The sequence below is a fragment of the Neofelis nebulosa genome, chromosome 2, assembly GCF_028018385.1.
Source record: "Neofelis nebulosa isolate mNeoNeb1 chromosome 2, mNeoNeb1.pri, whole genome shotgun sequence".
NCBI classification, from domain to species: Eukaryota; Metazoa; Chordata; class Mammalia; order Carnivora; family Felidae; genus Neofelis; species Neofelis nebulosa.
This window is the reverse complement of record NC_080783.1, coordinates 198,268,403-198,286,691: the sequence shown is the minus strand read 5'-3', so window position 1 is coordinate 198,286,691 and position 18,289 is coordinate 198,268,403. Positions and strand designations below refer to the sequence as shown.

The following is an 18,289-nucleotide window of genomic DNA, read 5'->3' as shown; positions in this document are numbered from 1 at the left end:
AAGACGCGCCGTGGACGCCACCCCAGGCGTGCTGGCGTCCTGGCACCGGCAGGGGGAGCGCTCTCCCTCTCGAGGGCTTCCCGGCGGAGGCGCCAATCCCTTGGGCTCCTGGGCGGGGACGGGTGGGCGCCTGAACCAGAGATCAGAATCGAAGGACCTTGAATCTGACAGTTTAAACTTGGTCCTAGGGCCATGGGGAGTTACCGAAAGTTCCTGAAGCCTGAGGGAAGTCAGAGTCACATTTCTGCCTAATTCTTTGTTATTTTAATCATCTCAAATGTAAAAGTATAATTCATATAGGTGAAAATGCACTTCCAAGCCCAACTGAAAGGTTAGAAATAAAAAGCTTAAACGTCCTCTCACATCCCGACTCTTGGGAGCCACCTTCCTTTCTTGTACCGTATTTGTTGTCGTTTTAGTTTTTTATTTATGCGACTTTCGTAGCCGTGAATAATATTCTCCTACTCTGTTGCTAGGCTTATTCATGTTAATAGTACCTATTGGACTGGGGCACCTGGGTGGCTCAGTTGGCTGAGCGTCCACCCTCAGCCCAGGTCATGATTTCCTGGGTCACAAGTTCGAGCCCAGCGTTGGGCTCTGTGCTGATAGCTCAGAGACCGAAGCCTGCTTCTGATTCTGTCTCCCTCTGTCCCTCCCCTGCTCACGCTCTCTTTCTCTCTCAAAAATAAGTTTTAAAAAACATTGGAAAAAAAAAAAAAGTATCCATTCACTCCCTGCTGTGTTGATTGTATTACCTGTGTTCCTTTCTCCCCCCGCCCCGCCAGTTTTTCTTTTTTGCATTTATTTTGTTATTGTTTCTATCGAACGCTACCACGGCTTTGAATAATAGTCTTAAATGTCCGTCTCTCCCTTAGTTTGCATCACTTGACTCTCTGTGCGAAATGAATAGCGCCCCCTCCCGGCTGCTGCCCTTCCCCCAGCGTCTCACCTTTTACTTTTGCTTTAAGGTTTGTAGCACGTCCGCCCCAGCCTGTAAAGATAATTCAGTTTGCCATACTTTGCCTGTAGATTGATTCTTAACATTAAAACCATATGACATTTATGACATTACAGCTATGTAAATATTTTCACTGAGGAACTAGGGATTTGATAGACATCACCGAGAGGGAAATGGAATCGGCCAGCCCTAAACCTGCACCACGTGAGGCCAGGAGAAGCTTTCGGGTCAGTGGAATACTCCAGTGCAGTTAGAGTGAGCGCGTTAGGTCTCTATATCAACATGGCTGTATCTCAGACACATAATGTTGAATTTAAAAATCAAGATAATGTTGGGGTGCCTGGGTGGCTCAGTTGGTTGAGCATCTGACTTGGGCTCAGGTCATGATCTCACACTCTGTGAGTTCAAGCCCCATGTTGAGCTCTGTGCTGACACCTCAGAGCCTGGAGCCAGCTTCAGATTCTGTGTCTCCCTCTCTCTCTGCCCCTCTCCTGCTCATGCTCTGTCTCTTTCAAAAATAAATAAACATTAAAAAAAAATTTTTTTTTAAATCAAGATAATGTTAATAGGAAGGAAACTGAGTGCCAGGCATATGAGAACTCTCTGTACTAATCTTCAATTTTTTTTTCTATACATCTAAAACTCATAAAAAATAAGGTCTACTATTTTTGGACCTTAAATAAGGGGCACCTGGGTGGCTCAGGCTCGATTGGACGTGGGACTTCGGCTCAGGTCATGATCTCACTGTTCATGGGTTCGAGCCTGCGACGGGCTCTGTGCTGACAGCTCAGAGCCTGGAGGCTGCTTCAGATTCTGTGTCTTCCTCTCTCTCTGCCCCTCCCCCGTTTGTGCTCTGTCTCTCAAAAATGAATGAACATTAAAATTGAAAAAAAATTAAAATGTCAAAAATAAGGTCTACTACAAAAAAGAAAAGAAAAGAAAAGAAAAGAAAAGAAAAGAAAAGAAAAGAAAAGAAAAGAAAAGAAAAAAAAGAATGTGTCGGGGCACCTGGGTGGCTCAGTCAGTTGAGCGTCCGACTTCGGCTCAGGTCATGATCTCACAGTCCATGGGTTCGAGCCCCGCGTCGGGCTCTGTGCTGACCGCTCAGAGCCTGGAGCCTGTTTCAGATTCTGTGTCTCCCTCTCTCTCTGCCCCTCCCCCACTTGCACTCTGTCTCTCTCTGTCTCAAAAATAAATAAACATTAAAAAAAAAAAAAAAAAAAAAAGAATGTGTCGTGTGATCCATATCGAAAACTGTCATGATCTGGCTGTTAGAGTCACAGACCATGTAGGAGTTGAGACTGGATGTCACTAATTACATCCGACTACCACTCAAAAAGAAATGATTTTTAAGTGAAAAGACCTCCCACTATGGAATGCTCCAGTCCTGATGGTAGAGACTTGACCTTGAAACAATGTAAAGTGTCGATTTAATGGCGTGAGCTTTCCTTGCCTCTTTCTTTACTATGTCAGCTTTTACCTCATGTTTTTCAAATCCACAGTGATCTATAATAACTTGAAACTATAGAGATCAGTATTCAGGGCAGAAAACAGAAACCACTCTTGGGATCTGAAGCATAAGGAGGCGTTGGGTGTTTACCAGGTGGCTGGAGGGGTGGCAGGAGTGCACTCTGGGCTGGGCTCAGGGACACCACCACTAGAGCTGGCTAAAAATACAGCATGGTGGTAGCGAGCCAAGACTGGGACAGAGCACGGCAGCTGCTCCACGGCCCCCCAACATTCGCAACACTAGAGGCCAGACATGGACACAGAAAAACCCAGCGGCGATCCCGCTGAGCTTGTGAGCAGTAATGACCCAAGGAAGACGACAGTGGCCTCTGCCTGTCATCTGCCTTCCGGATCTTGCACAGTGGCAACCAGTGCTGGAAACTAATCCACACTTGGAGCACTGAGCTGTAAGGGATTCTGGGAAATAATTGTCAGCTTTCCTTCCTCTGCAGGATAAGAAGGCACACCGGCAGGTGAGAACAGATGCCGAGTGAATCAGTCCACTTTGTCCTCCACTGTATTTTTAATTATTTTTCACCTACTTGATCTGCTTCTAAGCGGTGTGTTTCTAAATCTCACGCTGTTATCGTGGACTTGTAGATTTCTCCTCTACTTCAGTGAGTTCCTGTTTTATATATTGCAAACGCTTAATTAGGTATGTACACGTTCATTTATTTTTACATCTTTTTGGTAGATTAGGATTTTCATCAGTGCCAAATGTTCTTTCTTGTGATCGGTGTTCTGTTGCTTTAATTCGTTTATTAGTTCGTTCATCTATTAGAAGTAATAAATTCTTTATTATCATAATTATTCATTTACTATTTTTTAAAAAAAATTTTTTTTAACGTTTATTTATTTTTGAGACAGAGAGAGAGAGACAGAGCATGAACAGGGGAGGGGCAGAGAGAGAGGGAGACACAGAATCTGAAACAGGCTCCAGGCTCTGAGCTGTCAGCACAGAGCCGGACGCGGGGCTCGAACTCACGGAACGCGAGATCGTGACCTGAGCCGAAGTCGGCCGCTTAACCGACTGAGCCACCCAGGCGCCCCTATTCATTTACTATTTGCTTATGTTTATTAGTACCTTGCTTCTTTGTGGTCACTATTTGCTTGGTATAATTTTTCTATCCTTTTCTTTTTCTTTTTTTTAATTTTTTAAAATTTACATCCAAGTTAGTTAGCATATAGTGCAATAATGATTTCAGGAGTAGTATAACACCCAGTGCTCATCCCAACAAGTGTCCTCCCTAATGCCCGTTGCCCATTTAGCCCATCCCCCCCGCCCAACACCCCTCTGGCAACCCTCAGTTTGTTCTCTGTATTTAAAAGTCTCTTATGTTTTGTCTCCTTCCTGTCTTTATATTATTTTTGCTTCCCTTCATTCCCTTATGTTCATCTATCTTGTATCTTAAACTCTCTATCCTTTTATTTTCAACCCGTATGCGGTTTAGCTTTTCACCACACCTCTTGTGCATGACATAGCTAGTCTTTAGAATTCCAATCAGAGCGTCTCTGTCTTTCATCGATGTGTTTAATCTAATCATATTCTTGGGATTACTGATAGAGTTGGTCTTATTTCGGCCGCTGCTTTCTATAATTTCTTATTACAAATTCTCTGCTTCCTTTGTATTCCTCTTCGTCTTATTTAGGATTTTATTTTATTTATTTTTAACGTTTATTTATTTTTGAGAAAGAGAGAGACAGAGTGTGAGCGGGGGAGGGGCAGGGAGAGAGGAAGACAGAATCGGAAGCAGGCTCCAGGCTCTGAGCCATCAGCACAGAGCCTGACGCGGGGCTCGAACCCACAGACCACGAGATCATGACCTGAGCCGAAGTCGGACACTTAACTGACTGAGCCACCCCAGGTGCCCTAGGATTTATCAAATCACATTTACCCCCTTTATTTTCCTCAAAAGAAAAAAAACGTCCTATTTCTAATATTCAACAGTGACCCTTAAACTTATAACGTGTATACTTTAGTTTCTTCCAGTCCCGTTTGCTAGGCCTCTGCCAGAGCCCTGCCGGGACACCCCTAGATGTGGCTGCACCTCTAAGACCTGGTTGTTGCTGAAGTTACTAGATTTCCCGTGCCCCTGGGCTCCCAGCAGCTCAGGCCACGTCCAGGCCATGTCCTCATTCCCATCCTGCCGGGTTGTGGACAGACAGCCAGGAATAGACCCGAGCTGTGGCTACTGCAGGCAAGTACGCTTGTGTTTATGAAAAGCAGAACTTTTTCAAGGCTGCCAGGGGCCCCTGGCACCCTGACCAAGGCTGCTGATGGACACACATCAGATCGATGTGACTTATCGCTGTTGATGTTGACTCTGATCATCTGGCTGGGTCATGTTTGCCAGGTTTCTCCTCTGAAAAGGCCACTCTGCCCCCCAACTGTACTCTTAGGAAGGAAGTCACTGTGTGCAGCCCACGCTCAAGCAGTGGGGAGCTGGGCACCATTTCCCTGAGGGTGGAATTTCTACATAAATTATTTGGGATTCTGCATGGGAGATTTGTCTCTTCGATATCATTTATTTATATCATTTATCCAATCATTTATTTATATCAGTATGGACTCATGGATATTTATTTTATACTTGGGTTACAACCCAATGCTGCCTTTTTTTTTTTTTTTTTTTAATTTTAAGGAGAGAGAGAGCACGAGTGGGGAGAGAAGCAGAGGGAGAGAGAGAATCCCAAGCAGGCTCCACCCTCAACACACAGTCTGACACAGGGCTTGATCCTATGACCCTGGGATCATGACCTGAGCCAAAAAGCAAAAGTTGGACACTCAACCGCCTGAGCAACCCAGGTGCCCCCAGTGCTGCTTTATTTATTTTGTTGGTCAAACTGTTCCAGCTGTGGCCACTGGGAGTTCTTCTAGTTGGGTCCTGCGTCTCATAACATTTTGACATATCTCTATTATTGTGTGTGGCGGGCGGGGGGTGGAGGGAGGTATATTTCCCACCTCTTTGGAGACTTTGCAACCCTACTGATGTCAGATGTCAGATGCAGCTGGGACCCAGACTGACCCCTTCCTTCACTCACCCCCGCCGCTTGCTATAGGGCCTTCGAACCCTGAGCCCTGGCTGCACCTCTGATTGTGCCACTGGACACACTGAACTTGAGACCCTACCTTTTCTTCCTTCTCCTAGCCACTGCCCTGAGAAACAATGCCCTCTCCCTTGGCTGAGTCTTTCTGCCAGTTCCGGCCCTAGAAAAGCTTTGTAACCTTAGTAACATAAATGCTATCCTCAATGTGTGAGAATAAACTTATTTAAAGGACAAAATAAAACAAAAAAATCTTCGTCTCTGTTATCTTTGAAACCTACCTTATCGTCTCTGTTCCTGAGACTTCAGACAAATGTCCTTTTGCCTGAGACTGTTACTGTTACACACCCTCCTCTCTGGCCAGTGTAGCACCAAGGTCTCTGGAGATTCCAATCCTAGTGGCCCTGAGCCGTCACTTGACCTCACAAAACCTCTGTTTCCTCTTCTGTAAAAGAGGGATAATGAAAGCCTTCCAATGGCCACCACTATGTTTATTAGGTGATAACTTAGGAAAAGCACCTACTATGGGGCCTAACACACATAGCAGGTGTTCAGCAAATGGCAGCTATTGTCACTACCAGCAGGAGAATAGCCATTTGTCTCCCTCTCCCACGTCTCTTTCTCAAGTCCACCCCCTGCTCTGAAGCTCAGACATGACAAAGCCACTCTTCCACTCACGATCCCTCCAGAATCCAGAATATCGAAACTTCCCGGGATTGAAGATCTTACAGAATCTTGCCCTGCTCCAAGACTGGCCTCGTCTTCCTTCTCTGCCCAAATCCCACCAGACTGTTCACTGTGCCCTGAACAGGCCTCACTTTATACCTCCTTGCCTTTGCCTATGCTATTCCTTCTGCCCACAAGGCTCTTCCAGCCTTTCTCCCTCTGGAGACGCTCAGGTCGGGTTTCTGTTCTCAGTGACAGAAACCAACCAACCATTGGACCTTGTGGCTCCTTCCTGCCTCACAACACCTCCTGGTACCTTGATTGCTGCTGCCGCCTCTGCCCCCCACCCCCAGGGTGGGCAAACAGGGGCCTGTTTTATTGGACCGAGTGGTAAGGAGGAAAGCACGTGGGCTCAGAATCCCACAAACCTGGGTCTGACCTGCATTTGGATCCTGGCTCTGCAGTTTATCAGCTGCGTGGCCTCAGGCAAGTCCCCTAACCTCTTTGCGCCTTACTTTCCTTATTTATAAAATGATCATAATAGTAGTTATTCCATAGGAATGTTGTAAGATTTAAGTAGATAATCCATGTTAAGCAGTTTGCATAATGCCCAGCACACAGAAAGCGCTTAATAAATGGTCCCGTTCTCTCATCTTATTAATATCAGGCAGCCAGGAGTCGCCTGCTCTGCCAGGCTCCATTTATTGATGGATTCAAGGCTAAAAATAGAGCTGCAGCTTTGGGGAGTAGGTCCTTCCAGAGCCAGGAATTGATGCCCTTGCTACTGCAGATGGGGAAGGAGCCTGCTTCTCCCTCCAGGGGCTCTCAGAGGAATATACATCTTGATGCCTTTCTCCCATTGATTCCGGGGCAGGCATGCAGAGGTCAGCCCAGCCCAGGCTGATGAGCTCTCCTAGCAGGGGGCTCTGTGATCCAACAGGCCGGCTTCTAACTCCAGCCCTGCCATTCACTGGCTCTGTGACCTTGGGCAAGCAATATTCCCTCTCGGAGGGTCATGATTCCTCTGTAGCCCGGAAAATAGACAATGGTAATAACAGAAATTGGAAGAACCAACAGCTTACATGCACAGAGGCCCTGGGACTCTGCCTCATGATGTCCCCTCCCTGGGCCTCGGTTTTCCTATCTCTGAAATAGACACAGTAGCCCTCACCTTAGAAGGCTGTTGTGAGTACCTAGAGAGGTCACGGACAGCAGTCACTGACAGGAGTAACACCTGATGGGAACCAGAGTTATCTAATGGCCCAACATCTCCCTGTCACAGGGTACGGAGAGCAAAGACAGAAATTTATTTAAGCTGTGTGTAGCTATTGATCCACCAGCCTTGGAAAATGCAAAGAAATGCATCCAACAGAAAAACACCTCTCACCTTGTGCTGCTAACAGACTGGCCCTGCCAGTGCACAAAGCACTTCCGTGCCACTCACTTCCCCTGCCATCAGTTCAGTGCTCTTGGCGAGTCGTTTTGTCTCCCAGGACAAGACACTGATTTAATTAAAGCAGAGCCTGAATTGTGGGCAGGACCCCCATTTTCCCTTCTGTAGCTAATCTTAATGGTGACGTCAGAGGGTGTGAATCTGGCTTCTGGGGACACTGAGCCAGCCTCCTTCACATAGATATGCAGGGCCTGGAGGGCCCACAACCCCAAGGCCACACACCCTGGATTGTTTCTTTCCTTCTTCCCTTCCTGAGACAGGTCCAGTCAGGCTTTAGCCCCTTGCTTATTTCTGACCACGAGATGGGTACATAATTGTATGACAATACCATTAATCTGGGGCGCCTGGCTGGCTCAGTGGGAAGAGCAGGCGACTCTTGACCTCAGGGTTGTGAGTTAGAGCCCCACACTGGGTGTAGAGATTACATAGAAATAAAATCCTTTAAAAAATAAAAAGCAGATTAAAAATAAAAATACACAATCCCATCCCAGTACGTATCATCTCACAGTCCTCACAGAGGAGGACAGTATAGTACTCCCTACAAGAGATCAAGAGCCTTTGGCCAGGGCACCAGGTACAAAGGCTCTCATCCCAGTCTCCTATAATCTGTGCACCTGACAAAGAGGGAGGAGGTCTTAGTTTCCTCAGTGTGTATATTTACTTCTTTGCACATTCACAGTATTCTTGCTTGCACACAGCAGAGTCCATTCTGGCCAGTTTAAGTAGAAAGGGAATTTACTCAGGGATGTTAGCTTATCGGATGGTGAAGAAACAGACTCTAGATGCAGTTTTCAGGAGCATGTCCAAGAAGCACACAACAGAATCGGACCGATGTGGGAGCTGCTGCTGTCGTCACTGACTCCAGAGCCATACCGCTTTGGCCACCACCCAGGCTAGCATGCAGCTGGACCCACACAGAGCTCACTGCCCACCCCCCCGCGCCCCGCCATTGGTATCTCAGATCGATCGGTGAGTGCGATTGGAGGGAAGTAGGTCACATGCCTGCACCTTCGCTTCAAGAGAGGCAGGCTTCTGCTTTGGGAAGGAGGAACTCAAGATATCCGGAATAATCAAAATGTAGAAAGAAATTTTAAAGGTCATTGGGCGAAGAGCAAATATTCAGTATAGCTTCTTTTTTGTCTATTTCCCCCACCTGGAACATACACTCCATGGGGCAGATGTCTTGAATGTCTCGTTCGCGTTCACCTCTCTGTCCCCAGCACCTTACATGGAGCCTGTGGGGAATGAACAGACAAATAAAACGTGGGTCAGGAAAGAACCACCTGTACCTTGAGGCTATCGGCCAACTTGCAGTCTCTCAGGGGGCTGTAGCTCCATGCCTGCGGGAAATCTGCTCCTTAAACCATACGATTCATGGATTCAGCAGGCTGCAATGGGATGCCCATTCCTTCATAGCCTCTTGCCTGATGGTGAAATTGTCTTCACCTTTCATTTCTCAGTTTTGACTCACCTCTTCCTGGAGGCTTTCCTCGATGTGAAACTCCATCACTTATCACTGCCATGGTCAACCACCATCACCACTTTGCCCCAGGGAACGGGTTTGGTATGGAGGTTACAGTCTAAAAGGCTGACTTCAAATGCTGGCTTAGGCTCTTACTAGGTGTCAGAGCTTGAATAAGTCATGTTAGCCTTCTGAGAATTGTTCTCCTCATCTGTGAAGATCCTGAGGATCACTCTCCTTGTCTAAGTCACAGAGTTGTTGTGAGGTTTAAGCGAGATATTGTATGCAAGCTCTTCCACGGGGGGGGGGGGGGGGGGGGGGGGGGGGGGGGTTGGGTGCAAGAGAGCTAGCTCGGTTTGCCATTTCGGCTGCTGCCTTTGCAATCCTTATTATTCTAGCACTTACTGAGGCAACGCTATGGTTGTTTTCATGTCTGCACCCCCAACTTACCTGGAAATCAGGAACTGGGGTGTCCATTACTCCCCCTCTCCCCATCTCCCCATGTACCTGTCCTATGGACGGGGTGCTCACACAGTGCTTGTTGTATAAACAATTAGCTAAGTCAAAGAAATCACAAATGCAGAGACTTATAGACAAAACACCGAAATTCCATATATTAGAAAAATAACTATAATTTAAATGTCACCCAGGAGTGGGGAAAATGGCAAGTGGTTAATGTCTACCTTATGTAAGGGTTTCATACACACCGATGAAAAATGCCTGAGTTGCTAAGAGATACATCTGGACAAAGGTCACAAGCAAGTAATTCGAGCAAGGAAATAGAAGCAGTAAGTAAACATGGAAGAATATGCAACCTTCAACAGGAAATAGGAAATAAAAGTGAGATGCAAATGAAAACAACAATAATATGGAATATATATTTCAATAGGAAATTGTGACACCGCAAAATGTCCAGTAGCAGAAGGGTCACATAAATAATGATACATTGATTCAATGGCATGATGTTCCGCCATTAAATAATTACAAGACCATGGACACAAGTGCTTATAATATAGTAAGTCTACAAGCAGACTCCAAAATTAGATTTAAAGCATGATCACAAGGGTGCAAGATATTCATCTTGACTTGATGAAAACCTGGCAGAAAATACTAGAAAATGAAAACAGTCACCTTGATAAAAAAAAAAAAAAAGAGAGAGAGAGAGAATGCCCGCCCTACACCAGACACTATGCCAAGGGCTTATTTCTACTAAACAAGAGTACAGAAAAGAGATAGAAGACCTCACAGAAACAAACGCAAAACAACCGAAGGAAATACAACAAGCTGTCAGGATTCAGGAAAATGGTATCGCAGAAATAAAAGTCAATGCGAAAGTACCACCGAAGAAAACAGACTCTTCTGAAATACCACTAGGGACAGAGTGGTTAGAAATGAGGAATGTGAGGGGTGCCTTGGTGGCTCAGTCGGTTGAGCGTCCGACTGCAGCTCAGGGCATGATCTCGTGGTTCACGAGTTCGAGCCCTGCATCGGGCTCTGTGCTGACAGCTCGGAGCCTGGAGCCTGCTGCAGATTCTGTGTCTCCTTTCTCCCTCTCTCTCTCCCCCTCCCCTGCTCGCACACACACTCTCACTCTCAAAAATAATAAACATTAAGAAAAAACTTAAAAAAAAAAAAAGAAATGAGGAGTGTGAGAAAGACAAAATGAAAAGATTTTTCTTAAGCTTAAATGATGAGAGAATGACAGAGACCATATACACATAACAGAAAAAATTAAAAAAAAAACCAGCATCAAACAAATATCCTAAGATATAAGAAAATGTTTTTTTAAAAAAGGAGACAGTGAAAAGTTAATGAGACCCAGGAAAATGGATTCATAATGATCAATACCAAGTATGTCCTAATAAGGGTATTAGATCTCAAAGTTATAAATAATCATCATCATCATCATCATCATCCTTTGGGCAACTTGACAAAAGGCAACTAGTCACTTACAAGTGGGGGCATATCAGGCTGGCCTCTGACTTCTTCATGGCAGCATCCAGCATTAGAACTCAATAGAGCACCACCTACAAAGTCAGCAAGGAAAGAAAGTGTGACTCAAGAATTTTATTTTGAGCCAAACTGCTGATCAAGTATAAAGCAGAAGACAACATTTTTGAACATGTGTGGGAGTTTGGAGGCTGAAGCAAAAGCACAGTCTGGATTTATTGGAAGAACAGGACTTTTTTTTTTTTTTTTTTTCCTTTTGGTGACCTAAGGCTTAGTCATAGTTTCATTTATTTGTTTATTCAACAGACACTTACAGACCCTCGTATGTGTTGGGACCTGTGTCCCAGACTATAAACGAATCTTGTATCAAGGGCGAGAGAGGGTGGAAGGAAAATTTCCTTGAAGAGGTGAGTTGGCCTTTGAAAGATAAGTGGGAGTACATAAAGGAAAGGGTATTCCAGGCAAGGAGACGAGCCGGCAGGATTGAGGAATGGAATAGATATTCTAAGACAGACTTTAAGATCTCATCAAAACTGTGTTCTGGAATGTCCAGACATCTGGAATGGGATCAGTGGGTAAATCCTAAAGACTCGGGATTGGGAAAGAGTAAGAGGCCTTGAATGCTAGGCTTTTCAAAGGCTTAAACTTCATCCCATAGGGACTGTGGAATCTTGGAATGGTTGAAGCATGAAAACCACTGTTTAGTCGCAGAAGAAGAAGATCAGAGGTTCCACGAGGATTCAGATTTCACTATTCCCACAGCTGCTTAAGCTAGCATTCATACTTGATGATACACATTCGAGCCATTCCCTTGAAAGTCAGGAACAAAGCAAGGTTGCCCACTAACACCACTTTTGCTCACTGTCACATTGGAAGTTCTGGCCGGCACAGAAAGACACAAAAAAGAAATTAAAAGGGTAAGGATTACTGTACTGTATCTAAATACCGTTCATCACTGAGTCAAGGAGTGTGCTTGTATATTTCCTTCCTTCTGCATCTTTATGTTTTTCCTGGAGTTTTAAGTGGTCTTTCCTTCGCTCTCACACTATTTGCCTTTATTACTGAGGGCAGAATCTTTCCAACAACTTGGTAAGGTCGGTTTTCTTATCCCCATTTTATAGATGGAGAAGGAGGCTGTGAGGAGTTGACAAATACCACACAGCACATAGCACACAGCACACAGTGGAGATGGGACTCTTATCTGTCTGGGCTGGATGACCCTGTCAGCCCTAGGCTGGCCCTATATGAAGAGACACAGTACGTGCCTGGGAGACGGTGGTGTAGTGAGGGTATGTCTCCATTATTTGAACTTCACAAAGTTCAGAAAGGGGAGGACAGTGTAGAAAATCCCAAGAGGCATCTAATTAATGAAAAGTCTATGAAATGATGCTCAGAGGGCTAGTCAGTTTTGTCAATATTCAACTCCCCAAAGAGGCTAAGCAACCTGTCCCCTGAGGCAGGACTTTTGCACGTTCCATCCAACATCCAAGCATATTCCAGATACACCTCTTGTGTCTGGCTCTTCCTCACCCTTCAGGTCACCCCGTTCTTTCCCCTCCTCAGAAAGCACCCACGCACACACAAGATACTCTTCATCTCTGCTTCCCTGGATTGCTCAAGGTTTTTGTTACCAAGTCAGGCTCCTTCCTCCCTGAGTGAGGATGCTTCTTGAAGGCTCCCTCAGCCCTGGGGTGCCCATCCCACCAGATCATCAGATTACCCCATTCCTACCGAGGTCACCATCCCTAATACCTGTAGAATGAAGGAAAATAAAGCACTTGAGGGGAGGCACGTGGGTGGCTTAGTCGGTTGAGGGTCCAACTCTTAATTTTGGCTCGGATCGTGGTCCTAGGTTCATGGGATTGAGCCCCCCATCCAGCTCTGCAGTGAGCACGGAGTCTGCTTAAGATTCTCTGTCTCTCCTTCTGCCTCTCTCCCCTTCTCTCACTCTCTATAAAATAAAATAAAAAAGAAAAATAAAATAAAATAAAATAAAATAAAATAAAATGCACCTGGAATATTCCATATTATTTTGCACCTGGAAACAGAGGACTTCCTTTTGAGCACAAGTGAGAACCCCTCAGCAGCTCCCTCATCTTCTAAGCCCCCACACCTAATCATCTACTTATTCAGTACATTTCTTGAGCACTTCTCATGTGCCAGGCCTGGGCCAAGCACCGGGGATACAGCTCAGACAGGTCACTCACTACGCGAAGGCCCCCCAGCTGACAGACAAGTGGGGCCAAGATCCAGCCCATGGACCAACCACCAGACTGTGGGCTCACAAAGCTGTGTCTGCTCAACAGGGTGCCTTTTCCTACTTCCTTCAAAAGCAATGGATGTACCTGAAGCAGCCCCGCACATCACCGAGTTAGATCGATACGATGCCCGTCCACGTGCAGTTACGGTTCAGGGGTGGGGGACAGACAAATAATTAAACAACTAAATATGTAATTAGAATTCACTCCTTTTTTGCTGGTGAGGACACCGGGTTCCTGAGAAGCAAAGTCAGTGGCCCAAGGCCACCCCACTAGTGAATGACAGAGAACGGTTCAAACGCCTGGCTCCTGGCTCCAGGGCCACAATCTGCCCAGCAGGATGAAAGAGGCATTTGGGATACATCGGCATTCATGGGGAGCATCAGCCCTAACCTTTTTCATCTCAGCTTCTCCCTCTTCCTGACCACACAGGTGATAAAACTGGCTTTCTCTGATCCTGAAGGGCCCTCCTTTTGACCTTGCCAGCCTTTTCGGCTCGGCTCACTTGGATACACCTGCTCCCTATTGCAGAGGGTTGTAATGAAAAGACATTTTTTTACTTCCTGACTCATGTGTCTTTTGGACCTAGTCATTCATCCCAGGGGCTGGGCTAGGGACAGACCTGAGTGACAGCCCCTGTGCTCTACTCATGATTCCGTTCACAGCGGCAACTAAAGCCATAATATATCTAGGAATAAGATGATATGAATAAAATTATAAAACTTTACTGAAGGACATAAAAAAAAAAAAATCTGAATAAATGGAGAGCCACATCATGTTCCCGGATGGAAAAGCTCGGGGTTATAAAGATGTCGGTTCTCCCCAAAGTAATCTATAAATTGAACGCAATTTCAATCGAAATATCAAAGGTACGTTGTATGGAATTTGACAATCTGATTCTTGAGTCTAACAGGAAGAAAAAATACACAAGAATAGAATATCCAAAAAAAATTTTTTTGGAATTTTTTGTTGTAGTAAAATATACATAACATGAAATTTACCATTTTAACCGTTTGTAAGTATACAGCTCAGTGGCACTGAGTACACTCAGAGCTGCGCCCCCAACATCACCATCCATCTCCACGACTCTTTCACTCTTTGATCTTCCCAAACTGAAACTCTGTCCCCATTAACACTAACTCCCTGGGGCACCTGCGTGGCTCAGTCGGTTGAGCGTCCAACTTCCACTCAGGTCACGGTCTCGTGGTTCCTGAGTTCGAACCCCGCGTCGGGCTCTGTGCGGACGGCTGGGAGCCTGGAACCTGCTTCGGATTCTGTGTGTCTCTCTCTCTCTGCCCCTCCCCCTCATGCGTGCGCGTTCTCTCTCTCTCTCTCTCTCTCTCTCTCTCTCTCAAAAATAAATAAACATTTAAAAAACAAACCAAAACCCCACTAACTCCGCATTCCCTCTTTCTCCACAGGAAAAACTAATTTTAATGAATAAAAATGAGCGGGGACTATCAAGCCTGAAATAAAAATACTTATAAAACAAGAGTTTTATTTCTTTATTTCCTTCCTTCTCTCCTTCGTTATCTGTGTATCCATCTATCTATATTATGTATAGCATTTCAAATCCGCGAAGAAAATATAGGCGATTTAATTAATGGCACTAGGACAAATGACTCTCCGATTTGAAAGATGGAAAATTTGAACTCCGCCTTACACCAGACACACATACAAAGTACCTTTGATTTCAAGAGCTGAATGTAAAAAAACAAAACCCCATAAAAGCTTTAGAAGACATGTAGGAAAGGTGGAAAGATTTGACTACGTTTCGCTTCAGAATGACAAAGACTGCATGAGCCAAGTTAAAAGACAAGTAACAGACCCGGGGAAACAAATCCGCCATAGACAGGCAGGAATGCAGCTAGCACATATCTCAAAATAACAATTTTGCTTTTATTTTTTCGACTTCCTTATGTCAATCAAAGGTTCCACTCTACCCCCAGGAGAATTAGTGCTTTCATAGCAGGAACATAAAGAAAGAGAAACAGCCTGCGTTCAGATGTCATTGTTTTTGAACTTCCCAGATCATCAGAAACCACACTTTGGAAGGCAGAGGCTTTCGTTTGCAAGAGGCTGCTTTTGCCAAAGAAAAGTGCTTTCGAAAATCAAAAAAGGTAGATCCTGAAGGAAGCCGAAGATAGAGTTTATACCTTAGCTATAGATTGAAAGAGGACAGAAAAGACCCAGACCATGTGCCGTCTGGGGAAGTCAGTGGGGTCACTGGGATGGGAGAAAGGAAGGGAGTGGGATCAGACAGGGCCTCGGAAGAGGTCAAGGGGGACTGAGATGAAGGAACCAGACCTGTGGGGCCACAAGGAGGGGAAAACAGTCAGTGCCCAGAGACCGCTAAGCCCTCCGTCATTACTACCAGGGAGCTTCATGGGGGGGGGGGGGGGGGGGGGGCTGGGCCTTCACCGGCAGATCCTCTGTGGTCACTTAGGTGAGTGCCCCAGGCCACTTTGGCCACTGGGCTCTTCACTGTCCAGCCGGGGCCTTCACTGACAGTTGTCTGGAGTGCTCAAAAGGAGCGATGCCCAGCCCTGTCCTGAGACTTTGCTGAGGAGCTCCATCCACACTCATCCATATCAATGTCACCCCTTTCTAAATGGCCTAGGACTCTTATCAGCCTCCTAAACCAGAGGGTGGGATCTTTGACACCCATAGAAGAGTGCAGACCCCTTGCAACCTGTGCTTGCTAGAACTAGATGACGGTAAAACCTGCTTTGGCTAAAGAGATCCACAATACATAAAGAACTCTTATAAATCAATAAAAAATAGACCGATAATGCAATACAAAAAATGGGCAAAGAATATGAAAAATAAAATGCACAGAAGACATACAAACCTCTAACAAAGTGTATGATAAGAAAAATACGGGTTTTTGTTTTTTTTAGTTTATTTATTTATTTTGAGAGAGAGAGAGCATGGGGGAGAGGAGAGAATCCCACACAGCCTCCGGGCTGGCAGCTGGGAGCCCAGCTCGGGGCTTGAACTCAGCAACTGTGAGATCACAGCCGAAATCAAGAGTGGGACGCTTCACTGACTGAGCCAACAGGCGCCCCTCCGTAGAAATGTTAAATATGCACACCTTTAAGCCCAGCAATTCTCCTTCAACCAAAATGTCCCTCCAGGCAATGAGAGAATCTTGGGTAAAGGGTGTCTGCCCAACAGGAGTGCAGTAGGGTTGTTTCCCAACATTGCGGTTAGAGTGAAAAATTGGGTAATAGACTGGGAGTGCAGCTGGGGGGTGCTGCCTTTTAGGGAAGGCGGACATGATAGGCTTGACTGACACAGCCTTAAAGAAGGGGAGAAGCGATCCATGCGGACTTGGGAGAAGACATTCTAGGCACCAGGAATAGCTGATGTGAAGGCCCCCGAGCTGCATCTGCGGGAAAGGGAAGCTGCCATTGTGGCTGGAGCAGAGAGATGGGCAGATGGGAGAGGTCTCTTGAAGGAGGGCACACGGGGCACCCGTGGGAGGTGGCATGGGTAGGCAGGTCATGTAGGGCCTTGTAGGCCGCTGTAAAGGTGCTCTGATACTTGCTCTGAGATTGGAAGCCACTGGAGGGATTTGTCGTTAAGATTAAAAAAAAAAAAGAGAGCGGAATATAAGCTCAAAGTATAGCATGAGAGGTTTAAAAACTCATTTTAAAATTACTAAAAGGAGGGGCGCCTGGGTGGGTCAGTCGGTTGAGCATCGGACTCTTGATTTGCGGCTCAGGTCGGGATCTCACGGTTGGTGGGGTTGAGCCCGGATGGGGCTTTGCGCTGACAGCACAGAGCCTGCTTGGGATTTTGTCTCCTTCTCTCTCTGCCCCCTCCACAGCCTCCCTTCCCCACCTCCACCCCCACTCTCTATCTCTGTCTCAAAAATAAATAAATAAATAAACATTAAAAACAAAACTGAAAGGAAATAACCAAAATTGACCACAGCTGCTGCTGAGTTAGAGTGACAGGGTTATTCTTTTTTTTTCCCCCTCTCCAACTTTTAATGTCTCCTTATAGCATGTTTGTAAGAAAAAACCTTTTTCTAAGAGCTGTTTTTGTAAACCGGCTCTCGATGGGGAAACTACGAAGGAGGAGGAAGGACACAGAGAGCTGTGAAAGGTTGGCGGTGTTTCCAGGCCAAGATAGAGGGGGACCTGGAGGGAACGGGGGCTGAGGCTGAAGCGGGAGGGAGAAAGGCGCGGGAAGGAGAGAGGGGACACTGAGGCAGATGGAGAGATGAGAGGTGGCCGCCAGGATGGCCCCGCCAGCCCCCTCCCTGCCAGCCCCCCCCCTCCCCCCGCGCCTGACCCAGGCAGCTGAGCCTGAGCCGCATTCCAGCATCTCAGGAAGCCCCACGGCTGCCTGGACCGGATGGTCCTCAGCAGGGAAACAACATGATGGAACTTGAGCGCCCGCGGGGGCCCACGTCTGGGAGGGGGACCGGCCCAGCACAAACCCGCAGAGAAGCACGGCTGGGGCTGCCCTGCGCTTTCACGCCACACTCACGCATCGCACAGCATGTCTGTTACAGCCTGCACGCACAAATTCCGGCGCCTGCCTGCCGAGGGCTGGGGCGGGGGGGGGGGGGGGGGGGGGGGTGCCGGGGGCACCCAGGAGGGCAGCAGCCGCACCCGGCAGCAGGAATTCTTTGGGAGCCCCTGTAGGAATCCCCCAAAACGCCTTCGGGGACTGGGGATGCCCCTCCCACTTCCCCTCGCCCCCTCCCCCAACTCGAAGCAGCTGGGGAGACAGTTCGGTGCCCTTCCCCCTCCCCGCAGCAAAGGTTGCCTGTGTTTCGCTGGGTAAAGCCGCTCAGCCCTCCAGCTGGGAACAATTTAGAAATGCAGGAAGCTGATGCCCGTGGGGCAACCCTTAACGGGGGAGGAGAGGAGAGGGGGGCTGGAATCTCGGAAAAACACCTCGGCTGTCAGGCCCCAAGTGGAACAATTCCGAGGCCACGGCTCGTGGGTCCTCAGAGCGGCCCAGACGGAGCC

At 46.8% G+C, this 18,289-nt stretch overlaps 1 long non-coding RNA gene across 2 annotated transcripts; it reads right to left on the bottom strand.

Annotated features, from left to right (window-relative positions):
- Positions 1-8,270: 8,270 nt before the first annotated feature.
- LOC131505113 (uncharacterized) lies at positions 8,271-17,886 on the bottom strand. 2 transcript variants are annotated; one of them, XR_009258273.1, is made up of 3 exons: positions 17,802-17,886; positions 11,047-11,120; positions 8,271-8,866 (listed from the first exon to the last, which is right to left on the bottom strand). It is a non-coding gene; the product is annotated as an uncharacterized LOC131505113 (long non-coding RNA). The 2 variants fall into 2 exon arrangements; XR_009258274.1 differs by having other exon boundaries at positions 17,752-17,859.
- Positions 17,887-18,289: the final 403 nt, after the last annotated feature.